Consider the following 18722-nt stretch of genomic DNA (forward strand, 5'->3'; position numbering starts at 1 on the left):
GATACTGGATCCTAGAGAATGAGCAGGAGGTTTCCTGTTTGCTCCGAGAAGTCCCTTCTGTGACTGCCCCAACTCCGTGGCGCCTCTTTCCTCTTGTCTATCTTGTGAACTGCTACTCATTCCTCAAAGGCTAGCTCAATTGTCACCTCCTTGTATTACTTTTATAATAAAACGCTTTTTTAAAAAGTTGCCTCCTCCAGATACCTTCTCTAACTCCTCCAACTCAACAGAAAACGGCTAAAATGTCTGCATAGAGCATTCTTGTGATTTTAGAGCCTTCCTGGGACTTCCCCTGCTCAGGACAACCCCTCCCTTCTTCATCTCACCTTCTGAACTTGGCAAACTCCTAGTCGCCTCTCAAAGCAAAATGTGTCAACTTCTCCAAGAAGCTTTCTTTGACTCCCTCCCCTCAAAGAAATTCTTCTATACCTGACAAACTCCTGCTCATCCATCAACATCTAGTATAAATGTCACCTCCTCTGCTGAGCCTTCCATGACTTTCCTAGTCCTGGGGAACAATAGAGCTCAAAGTACTTAGATCAGTATGAACTCCTCTTTTGGCTCTTGTTACCCACAGCATGAGGTTCCCATTGCTGCCTTACACTTCCTGCTTGGTTACACTTCCCAGCCAGCTTGTGAGCTCCCAGGGGCAGGGACTGAGTGCTCAAAAACATTGAACAGCTGTTGCACTCACAAGCTAATTCTTAAGTTTAACTGAAACAGTAATTGTACAAGAATAGCCAAGATATTCTTGAAAAAGAAGAAAGAACTTCCAGACATCAAAATATTTTATAAAGCTATAGTAGTTAAAAAAGCATGGTGCTGGTGTGGAAAGAGAGAGGAGTTTAAGAAAATAGAGTCTAGAACAGTCTCGTGCATATTGGAGAATTTGGTATATAACGAAGGTGGCATTTCAAATCAGTGGGGCCAAATGGTCTTTTAGTCTAACATGTGTGTGTATATTGTCCCCCGACGGGACATAAGCTTCTTGAAAGCCAGAGGCCCTTCTTGTCCACCTCAGCATCTCCCTAGGGCACCCTGCACAACCTCATCATACTCAGTACATACTTGGTGCAGGGCATGAACATGGATGGCGTCCATGAGAACTGTTTCCTACTTCCTACCCAGCCTGGCCACAGACTGCTGGATGACCCTAACTGAGTCACCCTGCTTGGACCTGGGTCACTTCTGCCTGGCTCAATTCCCCCTGTGTAAAGAGAGTGTTCAGACTGAATGATTTCTCTGGACCCTTTTGCCTGGAATCTTCTTGCTTTCTATGAACAGGATCAGCCTTTCAGTAGGGGTCATTTGCCTCACAGGAGCGATCATTTGCAGGCCCATGCTTTGAGAAATTGGCAGTCATTTGCACCATAGTATGAATTAGTGACTAAGGTCCTCACATACTGACTGGGAGGGAGTTGACCAGCACAGCCAAGGCAGAAACACCAAGGGGAGACCTCAAAAAAGCAAGGTGTACATAAGAGGAGGGGACGGACATCCAAATAAATGTTGGCTCTACATTTTAAACAATCATTCTTTCAGCCAGCTGCATTTGGATGCCATGGACTGGGTCTGCCTCACCAGCTGTTTTCATCACCTGTTACCTACATGGAATGAATCAATAAAGGAAAGAAGGAATGAACTAGAATCTAGCTTGTCAATTTGTAATCTGTCAAAGGTTAGTTATAGCAGAAAAATCTGCATCCTGAATGGGTCCAGATAGTCTGTAGCTTTGTCTTTTTCCCTCCTGGGTATATGATGTCATTCACCCTCCATGACAACCCTGTGTCATAGGGGCTATAATTGTTACCAGTTTACACATGAGTAATTTGAGACTCAGAGAAGTTCACTATCTTTCCCAAGGTCACACAGCAAGTAAGGATGGAGCCCAGATTCAAACACAAATCTGCTTACCCCTTACGCTTGACTGCCAATCAGCAGCTGAGAATTCTGACCTCGGCTCAACAAAAGCCACCCAGTTATCCTGCTGACATCCAGCCCAAAGGCTGCTGGCTCCTTTCCTTCCAGACTCTCCTGCGTCTGTTATCTCAGCATCCATAGATGCTCTGCAGAGCTCTCAAGAACATGAAACTGAAGCAGGACAAAGGGTCTCTGATCTCTGGCCAGGATCATCTCAGCCCACTGCAACCTCTTCTTCCTAAACCAATGATAATCAGAGTCACAAACATTGCAATAATAAGAATCTCTAATATGTCCATAGAACTGGAGTTTGCAAAATATTTTCCTGTTCATCATTTCATTCAGGCTACCCTAAATACTTCATGGGACTGGATATCACATAAGTTTAAGTTTGGATGAGAAAAGCAGAAAAGTAAAAATAACAGACCCATAAACAAATGTAGGTTTATTCTACCATGAGACAGGCAGTCTAGGTCTGGTGTGGCAGCTCCACAGAGTCATCAGAGGCTTTCAATTCTGCCATACTCAGCTCCTGGTTTCTATCCTCAAGGTTTCCCTCATGGTCTAAAATGGCTGCTGAAGCTCCACATTTCCAGGGCTACTATTTAGCCAGTATACATCAATGTGACCAGACAAATTGTTTGTGGTCAGCGTCTTTTCTGACTGGTCAGTGCCCATCTCCATACTGATTGTTAAGTATTTTAAACACCAACTCTGCACATTTCAGACATCAAGAAGGAAGATGGAAGAAAGCTCTGTTTAAGCGATCATTCCAAAATTCCATCCATTAGTTTAATATCATTAGCCAAAACTGAGATGCATGATGACACCTAGCTGCAAGGGAGGTGGGAAAATGTAGTGTTTGGGTGGATGCATTGCTGCTCCTCTCCTTCCCTTTCCCTGCAATAAAGTCAAAATATTAAAGAAAGGGAGACTGGATATTGAGTGGTGTTCCGATTTGGATAGATTGTGTCCCCCAGAAGAGCCATGTTCTTTGATGCAATCTTGTGGGGGCAGACTTATTAGTCTTTTGATTAGTGTGGAACCTTTTGAATGAGTGTTTCCATGGAGATGTGACTCACCCAACTGTGGGTGAGATCTTTCATTGGGTTATTTCCATAGAGGTGTGGACCCCCCCCCCCAATTCAGGGTGGGTCTTGATTGGTTCACTGGAGTACTTAAGAGAGCTCAGGAGCCAACACAGACACTGACACTTGGATATGCTGGAGATGTGGACAGAAGGAGAGACAAAGCTAAGAGATGAAGCCCTGAGTTTGCCCCAGAGAAGCTAAGAGAGGATCCCCCTCCCCCAGACACTTAGAAAGGAACATCCTTGGAGAAAGAAGCAAGGATGCAGAGGAGCTGAGAGAGAGCCACTAAGACAGAAGCCCAGAGACATTTTGGAGAAGCAATTTTGAAACCAGAACCTGGGAGCAAAGCACCAGCAGACACCAGCCACAAGCCTTCCCAGCTGACAGAGGTGTTCCAGACACCATTGGCCTTTCTTCAGTGAAGATATCCTATTGTTGATGCCTTAGTTTGGACACTTTAATGGCCTCAGAACTGTAAATTTATAATCTAATAAATCCCCTTTACAAAAGCCAGTCTATTTCTGGAATTTTTGCATAATGGCAGCTTTAGCAAACCAGGTCTGCCACAGATAGGGAAGATTATATCCCCTTTTTATAGATCAGGATACTAGTACAGAATGAATACAGAGTTTATTCCATGGGGAGAGGTGCTCAACATTTATTGAGCACCTATTTTGTGTCAGCACCGTACTGTATGTTCACAAACACATGACAGCATTCAATCTTTAGGGCAACTTACAAGAGAGGCATTATTTGCCCCATTTTACAGATGAGAAAATCGGGGTTAAATCCTTTGTCTGAGGTTACACAGCTAGAGTAACAGAGCCGAGACTTACCTTTGTCTGACTCTACCACAGTGAGCTGTTCCGGGGGATAGGGAATGAAGCCAGAACAAAGAATGCTGAAGCCAGGCCAAGAGCAACTGGCAGGAGACCTGTGCAGTGGCTGGAACCGAGGGTCAGACACCAGATGAACTATCAGAGAGAGCATCAACCCGAAGTCAGCACAGCAAACTCCTTATAGGCATCAGTGAGCTGGACACCCTGAAGCAACAAGAAACAAAGCAGCCTCAGGACATTGTAAGGTCAGAGCTGTCAGTGGGGTAAGGAAGGAAAGTACTAAAATACTAACAGTAGCCACCATTCATTGAGCATCGGCTATGAACTTAATAATAATAGCTAACATTGCTAGAGTGGTTACTATCATGCAGCCCTGTTATAAGATTTATATAAAACCTTTAACCTCACAACAACCCTATGAGTTACATAATATTAGTAACCCCATGTTACAGAGGAGGAAACTGAAACACAGAGAGACTAACAAACATAGCTAATAAGTGGCACTATTATGCTAGGTAAATTTTTTCCATCATTATAACAAGACACAAGGTGAGAATTATTACTCTCAGTTCACAGTGGAAGAATCTGAGACCCAGAGAGGCCAAGTGATTTGTCCAAGGTCACGCAGCAGGTAAGTGGCAGAGTCTGGACTCAAACCCAGGGCTGTACACTGGCAAAGAACTTGAAATGGTGTGGCCCAAGGTCATGCTGGAGGTTTCTAATCCTTGGAAACCCGAATGCTAGTTATTTGTGAGGTGTCTGGGTCCCCTGACACAGGAGCAGGGCAGAGGCCCAGACTTTTCTTGGAACCCAGCCCAGGTCCCAGCACCTAGGAGAGAAATCTGAAGTGTGTTGACTGAATGGGGGACTATAGTCACAACCCTTCCCTAGACAGACAAAATGCTAAGATGCTGAACGTGGTTGCTTGGATTTCTTTGTGTTTATTTTCACTCTCTTTTAGACTGAACATAAATGTGGGGGGAAAAAAACAGTGTGTGACAATTAAGAATTCTTACACCTTCTCTCAAGCCAGACCTGAGTCATTTCTGACAAATGTGATGAGAAAAAACAATAATAAAAATAAAACTGAGAGATTCTGGGAAGATGGTGGCATAGAGAGAAGTGGAAGGCTTAGTCTCCCCCAGAACAATTCACAAATGAACAAAAAACCAGTAAATAACCTGGAATAACAGCGGGGAGACAAATGTGACTGCCCACTCATCATCCACCGACCTGAATTGGGAGGAATGCCCGAGATCACAGCATAAAATCTGTAAGTAAAACTGCGGACCCGTGCTGAGAGCAGAGAGGCTAGAGCTGAGAGCCCCTCCCTCACGGAAGCCGTGCCATGCACTCTCTCAGCCCAGCTCCAAGTGAGGTTTTAATATTAACTGCTCAATACAGACAGCGAATCCTCAACAAGCAGACAGAGGCTTTTGGTGACAACTGACCTTGGGAGAATCGGGGGACATATCTGTCTCAGGATAGGGAGCCCAGAGGATTGGGTGCTATCTCTGGCTGACAGGTGAACCTGGGAGTTTTTCTGTCCCCCCCCCCCCCACCATGGAGAAAACCTCAGCTTTTCTTATCCCTTAAGGCGTTGCAGTAAAGACAGCCTCAGACATTCTGCATTCAGAAACAAGCTGAGAGTGCGCCGCGGCATGGCCCGGTGGCCCAGGGCTTCCCTTGAGGGACGGCGCACACTGGCAATGTAGCACGGCATTCCCTTGGCTGAGCTCCTGGAGGATTGCAGCTGGGAGGGGGGACCTGCTTGGAGAACCAGGAGCTCTACACCAAGTCTGGTGATTTGCAGAGCAGCGAGAGAGAGTCTGGGGCTGAACTGAAATGAAGGCTTAGACTCTTTTGGCGCCTGGAACCTCCTGGAACCAGGGGGATTTGAACATTAGAACTGCCCTTCCTCCCTGCCCACCCGTACACACACCCCACATTCAAGGTGGACAGCTCCAGCAACACACCCAAACTGAGTTCTCCAACTGAACCCACAAGAATCATTTCCCCACACACTGCGGGAACAAGGTTGTGAACTGACTTGAGGGATATAGGTGACTCACAGATGCCATCTGCTGGTTAGAGAAAGTGTATGTCACCAAACTATGTCCCTGAAAAATTAGATCAATATCCTTTTTGTTGTTACAACTTGAAAGAACCCTATCAAGCAAAACAAATGCCAAGAGCCAAAAACAACAGAAAATCTTAATGCATATGATAAAACCAGACGATATGGAGAATACAACTCAAACACACAAATCAAGATTTCGGAAGAAATACTCTACCTTGCACAGTTAATCAAAGAACTACAATCGAGGAACAAAAACATGGCAAAGGATTTAAGGGACATCAAGAAGACCATGGCCCAGGATATAGGTGCCATAAAGAAGACATTGCAAGAGTAAATAAAAAAATAGAAGATCTTATGGAAATAAAAGAAACTGTTGGCCAAATTAAAAAGACTCTGTATATTCACAATACAAGACTAAAGGAAGCTGAACAACATCTCAGTGTCCTAGAAGCCCACAGAATAGAAAATGAAAGAACAAAAGAAAGGAGAAAAAAATAAAAAAAATCGAAATGGATCTCAGGGATATGATAGATAAAATAAAACATCCAAATTTAAGACTCATTGGTGTCCCAGAAGGGGAAGATAAGAGTAAAGGTCTAGCACCCAGGGGAGTGAATCTCCCTGGCAACGTGGAATATGACTCCCAGGGAGGAATGTAGACCTGGCATCGTGGGACGGAGAACATCTTCTTGACCAAAAGGGGGATGTGAAAGGAAATGAAATAAGCTTCAGTGGCAGAGAGATTCCTAAAGGAGCCGAGAGGTCACTCTGGTGGGCACTCTTATGCACACTTTAGACAACCCTTTTTAGGTTCTAAAGAATTGGGGTAGCTGGTGGTGGATACCTGAAACTATCAAACTACAACCCAGAACCCGTGAATCTCGAAGACAGTTGTATAAAAATGTAGCTTATGAGGGGTGACAATGGGATTGGGAAAGCCATAAGGACCACACTCCACTTTGTCTAGTTTATGGATGGAGGAGTAGAAAAATAGGGGAAGGAAGCAAACAGACAAAGGTACCCAGTGTTCTTTTTTACTTCAATTGCTCTTTTTCACTCTAATTATTATTCTTGTATTTTTGTGTGTGTGCTAATGAAGGTGCCAGGGATTGATTTGGGTGATGAATGTACCACTATGTAATGGTACTGTAAACAATCGAAAGTACGATTTGTTTTGTATGAATGTGTGGTATGTGAATATATCTCAATAAAATGAAGATTAAAAAAAAAAAAAGAGTAAAGGTCTAGAAAGAGTATTCAAAGAAATTGTTGGGGAAAACTTCCCCAACCTTCTACACAATATAAATACACAAAGCATAAATGCCCAGAGAACTCCAAATAGAATACATCCAAATAAACCTACCCCAAGACATATTCTGATCAGACTGTCAAATACTGAAGAGAAGGAGCAAGTTCTGAAAGCAGCAAGAGAAAAGCAATTCATCACATACAAAGGAAACAACATAAGACTAAGTTGTGACTACTCAGCGGCCACCATGGAGGCGAGATGGCAGTGACATGACATATTTAAAATTCTGAGAGGGAAATATTTCCAACCAAGAATACTTTATCCAACAAAACTCTCCTTCAAATTTGAGGAACAGCTTAAATTTTTCACAGACAAACAAATGCTGAGAGACTTTGCCAATAAAAGACCTGCCCTACTTCAGATTCTAAAGGGAGCCCTACCAACAGAGAGACAAAGAAAGGAGAAAGAGATATAGAGAATTTTAACAGACATAGATAGTACCTTACATCCCAAATCACCAGGACACTCATTTTTCTCTAGGAATCACAAATCTTCCTCCAGAAGGGACCATAAGCTGGGACATAAAACAAGCCTCAAGAAATTAATTAAAAAAAAATTGAATATACTCAAAGCACATTCTCCAACCACAATGGAATACAAATAGAAGTCAATAATTTTTGAACTGTAACTCCACTATTTACTTCCTACATGATAAAAAATACACAAACTCTAAGGACAAATCAGTGGTTTTGAACTCAATGTAAAATATATAATTTTAGACAACTATATAAAGTTGGGGGAATGGAGAAGTATAGGAACATAGTTTATGTGCCCTATTGAAGTGAAGGTGGTATCAAAGAAAAACAAGACTGATAGGGATTTAAGAGGTTAATTTTAAGCCCCACAGTAAACACAAAGAAATTATCAGAGAATATAACCAGAGAGATGAAAAGTAGAGTTTGGGTTAAGAGAAATGGGGGAAGGGGCAATGGGGAGTTAAGAAATGAGTGTAGGGTTGCTGTTTGAGGTGAAGGGAAATTTCTAGTAATGGATGGTGGGAAAGAGTATTACAACATTCTAAATGTGATTAATCCCACTAATGGAAGGCTAGGGAGGGGGTGGAATGGGAAGATTTAGGCTGTGTATATGTTTCCACAACTGAAAAAAGAAAAAAGAAAAAAAAAAGACAGTCTAACTAGATGACAATTGAATGCTAAGGATGAACTTGGATGGGATTGGAGGATAGAGGACAGGTGCCTCAAAGGGACACAGTTGAGACATAAGGAAAAGGAAATATAGAATGTAAGCTTTGTATCATTGTTGAATCTCTTATACTTCTTAGCTGCGCTTAATGGAATTACATAAAAGAATGTTCTTGTTCGTGGGAAGTATATACGTGAATTACAGTGTGTGTTCAAGGATGTGTGCAGCTAGCTCTCATATGTTCAGAAAACAGAGCAATAGATGATGGATATAGGGAGGGAGGGAGGGAAAGAAATAGCAATGTGACAGCATGTTAAATTTGGTGGATTGAGCTATCGGGGGAGGGGGGTCAGGGTATGATGGAATTCCGTGTATGGGGCTAGTATTGTTTTTGCAACTATTCATGTAACTTTGAATTTATTTCAAAATAAATAAATAAATAAATAAAAATAAAACCTTACTCCAGTGAAAATTCTCTTTCTCCAGCTGCTCTCCTCTGAGTCACCTGGGAGTAGAATGGAAAAGGTTGTGGACTGCAGCTTTCTTCTGCAATTTCCAGTGGTTCTCAGACTTAGACATGCATGAGAATCACCTGAAAGACTTGTTAAAACACAGTTTGCTGGGTCCTACCCTTGAATTTCTGATTCAGTAGGTGTATTAGTTAGGGTTCTCTGGGGAAACAGAATCAACAAGAGATATCTGTAAATGTAAGAGTTTATAAAGGTGTCTCGTGCAACCGTGGGGATGCACAAGTCCAAATTCCGTTAAGGCAGGCAGCAAACTGGCAACTCCGATGAAGGTGTTCGATGAACTCCTCAGGAAACACTTCAATGACTAGCCGAAGAAGAAGTGAAGGTCCTCTCTCTCTCTCCTTTAAAAGTCTTCAACTGATTGGATTAAATCCAGCTGATTGAACTCTCTCGTTGCAGAAGACATGCCCTTCCTTGATGTAATCAGTCACAGGTGCAGTCAATTGACTGATGATTTAATAAACCAGCTTTCTGGTTTATTAACCAGCCACAAACGTCCTTGCAGTACCGGTTAGGACAGTGCTTTCCTGACCAGACACCTGGGCACCATCACCTGGCCAAGCTGACACGTGAACCCAACCATCACAGTAGGTCTGGAGTGGGCCCAAGAATATGCATTTCTGACAAATTTCCAGGTGATGCTGAAGCTGCTAGTCTGGAACCATACTTTGAGAACTGCTGCTCTAAACAAATTTAAAGCACTGCAGGGAAAAAGGTCAAAACTGTGTATCCTTGAAAGAAGACATTAGGCTCTACCCCCTGGTCCCTCTTGAGGCAAGGAGATAGGGTGGGGCAAAAACCAGCCTGGGGTAAATGGCTACAATGTTTCCAGAGGTGAGGAGGGAACCTTCAAGGCATGTAAGCCTCAGTTCATCTCCTGAGACACCCCTCACTAGCTGTGTGATCTTGTAAAAGTTACTTACCTTCTACTGTTGCTGCAAAGGAGAGGCTAGGCCTCCCTATAATTGTGCCTAAGAGCCGCCTCCCGAATGCCTCTTTGTTGCTCAGATGTGGCCCTCTCTCTCTAGCTAAGCCAACTTGGCAGGTGAAATCACTGCCCTCCCCACTACGTGGGATCAGACACCCAGGGGAGTGAATCTCCCTGGCAACGTGGAATATGACCCCCGGGGAGGAATGTAGACCCGGCATCGTGGGATGGAGAACATCTATTTGACCAAAAGGGGGATGTGAATGGAAATGAAATAAACTTCAGTGGCACAGAGATTCCTAAACGAGCCGAGAGATCACTCTGGTGGGCACTCCTACGCACAATATAGACAACCCTTTTTAGGTTCTAATGAATTGGGGTAGCTGGTGATGGATACCTGAAACTATCAAACTACTAACCAGAACCCATGAATCTTGAAGACAATTGTATAAAAATGTAGCTTATGAGGGGTGACAATGGGATTGGGAAAGCCATAAGGACCACACTCCCCTTGGTCTAGTTTATGGATGGATGTGTAGAAAAATAGGGAAGGAAACAAACAAACAAACAAACAGACAAAAGCACCCAGTGTTCTTTTTTACTTTAATGGCTCTTTTTCACTTTAATTATTATTCTTGTTATTTTTATGTGTGTGGTAATGAAGGTGTCAGGGATGGATTTTGGTGATGAATGTACAACTATGTAATGGTACTGTGAACAATCGAATGTACGATTTGTTTTGTATGACTGCATGGTATGTGAATACATCTCAATAAAATGAATATTAAAAAAAAAGAGTGTATTGTTTAACCTCCATATATTTGTGAAAATAAAAAAAAAAAGTTACTTATCTTCTGAGTCCCACTTTGTTCATCTGTAAAATGGGCACATGCGCCTTCCTAGGGTTGGTGTAAGGGGTTCATGAGCTAATACAGGTAAAAGCTCTTGCCTCATGCCTGGCACATACATTTGCAAATGCATTCTAAGTGGTAGCTGTTAGAAAGTTCACCCTGTGCCATGGGTGTACCAGGCCAGAGGAGGAAATCCAGAACTACGTCAGAAGCAGCATGCTGGGGCCAGATGGGAGGAGCAGCCCCCCATGGAGATTTGGGGTCCTGAGCTAAGGAACACCTAGTAGGGGTCAGAAGATTAGGGGAGAAGGAGGCTCAGGGAGTGGGTCAGCACAGTGAGAGGGGATGGGTAGCAGAATTCCACTCATTTCTTCCAACCTCCGCCCCCCACACCCGATCTCTGGGATTTCACAGGGCAGGGGCTGATGTGCTGAGGGCCACTGAGTCATGCAAGCCTGACCCAAGCTGGGCCTCTTTCTAAATTGCTGTCATAGCCACATTCCCCTCTCTAAAAACTGTTCACCACCCCCCCCCCAAAGATGTGTGGACCCAGGAGGCTATGTTTGTACCTCAGGACTCTCTGTTTCCCTCTCCTACTGCTGATTAAACCATTCTTGGACACCTCATTCATAGGCCTCCAGTTCATTGACTAATCAGAGACAGAGAAACTATGGTTGGTGATGGTGTCAGAGCCAGGGTTAATGGAATCCACTCCAGAGAGAGCCAGAGAGTGTCTGCCTTGGTCTCTGCATCTTCCAACTCTGCCTGGCATCCAGGAGAGACCTGAGTCCATTCAGAAAGCCCCTTCACGGAGGTTCCCCAGGAGCACAGGCACAGGAGCTGGACTTCTGCCTTTGAATCCCGGCTCCACCATTTATCCAATGGTGTGACCCTGGGAAAGTCATTTAACCTCTCTGTACCTCACTTTTCTCATCTGTAGAATGCGGATAATGAAACTACCTCCTTCATGTGGTTGATGTGGTGAGTTTAATGAGCTAAAGCTTGTAGAATGATTAGAACAGGAATGCATGTGAATACTTAATAGGTATGGCTCTACGACTACCACTCATTTGCACTGGCTTGGGTGGACTTTTGTTCCTTCTTGTGTAAGCCTAGGTCAGTCACTTCATGGAGGTGACCCAGGCACCTCAAACTCAACACATCCCAAATTTCATTGGTCATCTTACTCTCTCCCATTTGCTCCCCATTGCATTTCCCTGCTCATACTCAAGCAAGAAAGCTGGGCGTCACCCCTGACTCCTGCCCCCGATTCCCCATCCCCCTTCCTGCCCCTTGAATAGTTCTCTAATCTATCTCAGTTAGCTAGTACTGCAAATCAACTCACCCCAAAACTCAAGTGGCTTCAAAATAACTACAATTTTCATTGTCTCTCAGGGTTCTGAGGACTGACCAGGTTCTGCTGGGCAGTGTTTTTGCTGATCTCATGTGAGATCTCTTTTTGCAGTTGTAATCAGATGGCATCTGAGATTGCAGTCATCTGGAAGTTCACCTGGGACACTAGGACAGCTGGGCCTCTCTATGTATGTCAGGGCCTCTCTACGTGGCTTCCATGTTTCTCACAGCAGAGAAGTTGGACTTTTTACCTGGTGGCTCAAAGCTCCTAAAAGAGGAAAGGTGGAAGCTGCTAGGCTTCCTGTGCATTCTATTGATTAAAGCTGGCCCCAGGGCCAACCCAGATTCCGGGTGGGATGTGAATACGCAAGGCATAGCTCATGGGGGGGCATCTTTGGAGATCAGCTGCCCAAAATCCATCCAATCACTACATGCCCGCTGTCCCCACTCTGTCTAAATCATCATCACCACCAGCCTGGAGGTCTGCAATAATTTTCTAAATGATCCCTGTGCATTATTCTTACCTCCTGCCAACCAGTATCCACACTGGAAATAATGTCAAAATACAAATCAAGTCAATCCCTATTTAAAACCCTTCAATGACTTTCCACTGTTCCCAGGACAAAAAGCCCCAGATCCGTAACAAAGCCTGCAAGGCCCTCCATCACAGACCCCCTCCAACCGTATCTCTGCTCATCTCCCCCTCGTTCTCCCTCAGCCACCATCATCCTGGGCCCCTTTAGCTCCTTAAACATGCCACACTTTTTCCTTTCCTGGGCCTTGGCATTTGTTGTTCCTTCTGCCTGGAATACTTTCTCCCACGCTTCACCTGATCAACTAAGGCTCAGCCTGCAGGTCTCTGCTTAAATGTCCTCCCCTCTGAGAGGTCGGCCCTGACACTTTGGATCAGACAAGATGTATTTAGTCACAAGTAAGAGAAAAAGCAACTAAAACTGGCTCAAGCAAAGAGGGAATTTACTGCCTCATATAACTCAGTTATTGAAGGATAGAAGTTCAGACAGACTCAACCCAAGAGCTCTCAAACATCACTGGGAATCTCTAGGCTCCAAGTCTCACCTTTGCCTGCCTCTGGGTTGGCGTCCTCCTCAGAAAGGCTTTTAATCTCCTGGACCCCAAGTTGTGTGTCCCTGATGCGCACACCTCTCCTTGGCCAGGCCTGGAGCTAGGAGCTGGGATCAGTCCCTTGCTTACCATGTGGAATGAGAATGGGAAAATGGGGTGTTTTCTCCGCTGTAAAATGGATTTAGTAATATCTTCTTCAGAGGGCTGTTGGGAAGAGCAAATAAAAGATGCACGTAACACATTTTGCTTACCACCTGGCTCATAAAAAGTTTTCAAAAACTAGTAGCTGTTAATAGCTTCTGAGCCCTGAATGCATTCCTGCTGCTTCTGTGGACACATTGGCGGGTCCTGCATTTCTGGAATTCTCTTCACAGCAGGTATGGCCCTGGGTCCTGTGTGCAGCTGTTGAGTGGCTGGTTCAATGGGCAGAGTCTGCAGCTATTTTGGAGGCACCAGTTCCTGGTGTCTAGACAGAGCTCCCAGCCCTACCCCTCTCCATCTCAGAGGCTGAGCCCAGAAGCCTGAGTCACAGAAAGCACTTGAGGTCCCTGGAAAAGCCATTAAGGCCAGGAGCAATTAGAATATTTCAGTTTATTGAAATATTGTATTTGTTATCTATTGCTGCATAACAAATTACTCTAAAACATTGTGGCTTAAAACAATAAACATTTACCATCCCATACAGGTTTTGGGGGTCAGAAATCAGAAAGCATCTTAGTAGGTGGTCCTGACTGATGGTCTCTCATGAGTTAGTGTTCAAGCAGTCGGCTGAGGCTTAGGACATCTGAAGCCTTCCTCTGGGGCTGAAGGATCCGCTTCCAAGCTCACTCACATAACTCTTTTTTTTTTAATTCAGTTTTATTGAGATATATTCACATACCATACAATCATCCATGGTGTACAATCAACTGTTCACAGTACCATCATACAGTTGTGCATTCATCACCCCAATTTTTTAACATTTTCCTTACACCAAAAAAGACTAAGAGATAAAAGTAAAAAAGAACTCCCAAATCATTCCACCCCCACCCCATCCCACCCTATTTGTCATTTAGTTTTTGTCCCCACTTTTCTACTCATCCATCCATACACTGGAAAAAGGGAGTGTGAGCCATAAGGTTTTCACAATCACACTGTCACCCCATGTAAGCTACATAGTTATACAGTCGTCTTCAGGAATCAAGGCTGTTGGGTTGCTGTTCGACAGTTTCGGTATTTCCTTCTAGCTATTCCAATACACTAAAACCTAAAAAGGCATATCTATATATGCACAAAAATACCCTCCAGAATGACCTCTCGACTCCATTTTAGATCTCTCAGCCACTGAAACTATTTTGTTTCATTTCGCTTCCCCCTTTTGGTCAAGAAGATTTTCTCAATCCCACTTGCTGGGTCCGGGCTCATCCCTGGGAGTCATATCCTGCGTTGCCAGGGAGATTTATGCCCCTGGGAGTCAGGTCCCATGTAGGGGGAGGGCAGTGAGATGACCTGCCATCACTCACATAACTCTTGACAGAGGCTTCAGTTCCTTGCCATGTGTATTTCTCCACAGGGACACTTAGGCACGGCCTCCTCTGGAACAAATGATCCAAGAGAAAGAGAGAAATAACACAAGAGAGACACCAAAATAGAACTGCAGTATTTTTTATGACTAACCTCATACCATCACTTCTGAACATTCTGTCAGCACACAGACCAGTCTGAGACAGTGTGAGAGGGGATTACACAGGGGCTGGCATAACGGCAGGCGGGGGTCCTTGGGGCCATTTTGGAGGCTGCCTACCACAGGTATAATTCATTTAACGATGAAATTCACACATCAGTTTTGTCAGTTTTAACAACAGAGTGTTCTCATGTCAACCTATCGAAGTAAGGAACATTTCCATCACTTCAGAATATTCTTTCATGACCCTTACAAGTCAGTCGTCCCTCACCCCAAGCAACTACTGATCTTGTTTCTATCTCTGTATAATCCACAGTCTTGCTTATTCTAGAAAGTCATAAAAATGGAATCATACACGGTGTACTCTTTTGTGTCGGGCTTCTTCTGTTCTGCCTTGTGTTCACCCACGTGGCCACGTGTATCCGTGACTCTCCTTTTTATTGTTGAGTTACGCACTCCTACCTTCATGCTCCACTGCACCTAATTCTTATTCTTAGTAAATGTGCCCTGAAACGCGGCATCTGGGAGTTAACTCCTCATGTTTCTCTTTCTACTAGACTATGACCTGCTCGGGGCAGAGGCTGGGTCTCACTTACTTCCAGGTCCTGAATAAGAGCTCCGCGCCTGGCAGGCAGGGGGTGCTGGAAACTGTCACATCCTGGGACCTGGGCGTGTAGCACACGGGGGAAGCAGGAGTTAGTAGGGAGTTGGGGAGTGGGAGCAGGCGCTGGCCAGAGACCTGTTCTCTGCGGCCACATGTATCCACAGGCCCCATGAGCTCAGAGGGCTCTCCAACCAGGGGTTCCATGACAAGGAGGGGGTTCCAGTTGAACAAATGCAGCAAGGGATGGTGAACTAGGGCTGTCGCCCTGGAGGTCAGCCCTCTGGCCACTGGGCTTGCCATCTACCAGGGATAGGCCTGAAAAGAAAGTAAAAACCAACTCTCCCTCTCTTGTCTGCCTCCCCCACTCCCCACCCCTACCTTCACCCAGACAGTGGACCTGCCAAGTATCCCCAGGCAGGAGTTTGAAATCCTGACCTCACTGTGAGTACCTCCCGCCACATTCCTCCCTCTCACTCAGCACACACTGGCCTCTCCCTTCCTTGGCAGGGCCCATGGAGACCAGGGCTGAGGCTCCAACAGCCCGAAGGCTTTCTGGAATCCCAGGGCCCCTGAGAGTACGGATGTAGGGGTCAGAGCTGGAGCTGAGTGTGACCTTGGTTGGCTTACTTCCTCATCTATAATACAAGGGTCATAATTCCTAGCTCATAGGGCAGGGGTAAGATTGAGGTAAACTGCTCGGTGCAGTGACTGGCAGAGAAAGGGGGTGTGACCTGAAGAGGTGAGGGGTAGGACGCGTCCTGTTTTTCCAGAATTGGTGGACTTGGCATCTGAGTCCACAGTTGAAAACAAAAGCCATGAAGTATCCCACCATCGAAGCCCAGAGAACAGCTGGCTCCCTCAAGGCTGGATAAGAAGTGCCATTTCAGCAGAACCAGCACTACTCACAGGGCTGGAGGAAAACAAGCCACCTGTCCCCCCTCTTCCTGAGGGGCAGGGCAGGGCCCTGTGGACTGGTTCCCCTCCCTGAGGCCCTGAGGCGGGGCAGGTGTGGCCCACTATATTTTGCAACAATGGCTGCCATAATAGCTTCCCATCCCACTTGCTTTTCTGCCGTATGATCTTACCGTTCCTCCATCAAGAGGCTGAGTCAAAATCCCCTCCTCTTGAATTTCGGCTGGCCTTGGTGACTTGCTTGTATGTAATAAAATGCAACAGAAGTGACTGCATGACCTCCAAGGCTAGGCCAAAAGAAACCTTGCAACTTCAAGCCTTGGTGTCCTGGAAAGCTTACCGAACAGAATCCCTCTTGGAACTGTGAGGAACTCAAGCCATATAAAGAGGCCACATGTAGGTCCTCCAGGCCACAGTGCCAGCAGAAACTTCGGGTCATCCCAGCTCAGGTACCAAAACATATGATTGAAGAAGACACACTCAGCCATCTGAGTTTTCCCAGCTAAGACCCCAGGCATCACGGAGCAATGTATTAGTTATCAGTTGTTGCATAACAAATTATCCCCAAATGTAACAGCTTAAAACTACAAACATTTTTCATCTCACACCGTTTCTGACAGTCAGGAATCAGGGAGTGTCTTAACTGGGTGGTTCTGACTCATGGTCTCTCATGAGGTTGCAATCAAGCTGTTATCCAGAATTGAAGTCATCTCAATCTTTCTGTAGGGCTGGAGGATCCACTTCCAAGCTCATTCATGGGGCTGTTGACCAGAAGCCTCAATTCCTCTCCATGTGAGCCTCACCATATGTGAATGTCCTCATGACATGGCAACTGACTGCCCCCAAAGTGAGTGATCTGAGAGAGACACAGGAGCCACAATATCTTTTATAACCTAGACTCAAAAGTGACATACTATTCCTTCTGCCATATTTTATTTGTCACGGACTGTAATGGGATGAACTGTGTCTCCAAAACAAGATATGCTCAAGTCCTAACCCCTGCTCCCATGCATGGGAACCTATTTGGAAATACGATCTTTAAAGACGTGATTAGTCAAAATGAGGCCAAACTGAATTAGGATGACACCTAATCCAACATGACTTGTGTTCTTATAAGGAGGGGAATTAGACACAGACAGATACCAAGAAGAAGGCCATGTGAATATGAAGGAGGCAGAGACTGGAGTGCTGCATCCAAAACCAGATTGCCAAGGATTGCTGGCAAACGCTAGAAGATAGAAGAGTCGAGGAAGGATTTACCCCCTTGAGACTCTAGGTGGAGCACGGCCCTGCTGACACTCTTGATTTCAGAATTCTAACCTCCAGAACCGTGAGACGATAAGTGTCTGTTGTTTTAAGCCATCCAGCTTGTGGTACTTTGGTACAGCAGCCCTAGGAAACCGAGACACAGACCCCAAAGCAATGTGGGAGGGACTACACTAAGAGGCAGGTTCACCGAGTGCCAGCTTGGAAGCTGCCTACCACAAGCAGAGACAAGCCATACCTGCTGTGCCATGTCAATTCCTGACCCAGAGAATCCATGAGCATAATAAAATGGTGGCCATTTCATGCCACCGAGTTTGGGGTGGTTTGATACGCAGCGGTAAATAACTGACTGGCACAGCAAGCAGGACAATTATTTACTGAGTCTGGGGTGTTCCTAATGCATTGGTCATACCATACTACTTGAAGTTGCCAAATGTACAAAGCTGATTCATGCTTCCAGTCCCTTGCTTAAACCTTTCCCTCTGCCCGGAATGCCATTCCTCCTCCTTTTTTGCTGTCTCGTTCCTGTTCATCCCTCAGGACTCAGTTCTGGGGTCATAGCCTTTATAAAGCCATCCCAGGCTTCCCTGACTCCCTCCCCAGATTAGGTTATTTGCCCCTGCTAAGTGCTCTATTAGCACTTTGCATCTACTTTTCTCATGTCTCCTAGACTGTCAGGTTCAGGAGGGCAAGGAGAGTCCCTGGCTGGTTTACACAAATGCCCAGCCCTTAGAACATCAGGAGGGCTCCATAAATATGGGCCAGATGAAGGAATGACTAAATTAACCCACAGACATCACCGATCACACTGTGTTATCACCATCCACTCACTTTTCTCCCTATCGACCGTGAGTTCCCTGACCCAGGGACCACAGAGACCTGACAGCAGGGGCTCACCGAATCTCATGGGGGGGATTTACAACCCAGTGCTCTCTGCTCTGGATCGTCATTTTCCAATAGAACTTCTGGGTCTTTCCACAAGGGTTTCCTCGCAGCCAGTGTCTGATGTGCAGCATTTCCACCAAGGGTCTGTTTGTTGCCACTAATGTCAGAAGCTTTTTCTTGGAAGGCTGGAAGCTTTCATGGAAATCAGCATTTGGTCACAGTGACCTCAAAACAGTAACTTAAAGGCTCTGCTTGTTCTGGTGAC

Source organism: Choloepus didactylus, chromosome 2 (assembly GCF_015220235.1).
Source record: "Choloepus didactylus isolate mChoDid1 chromosome 2, mChoDid1.pri, whole genome shotgun sequence".
Lineage (NCBI taxonomy): Eukaryota > Metazoa > Chordata > Mammalia > Pilosa > Megalonychidae > Choloepus > Choloepus didactylus.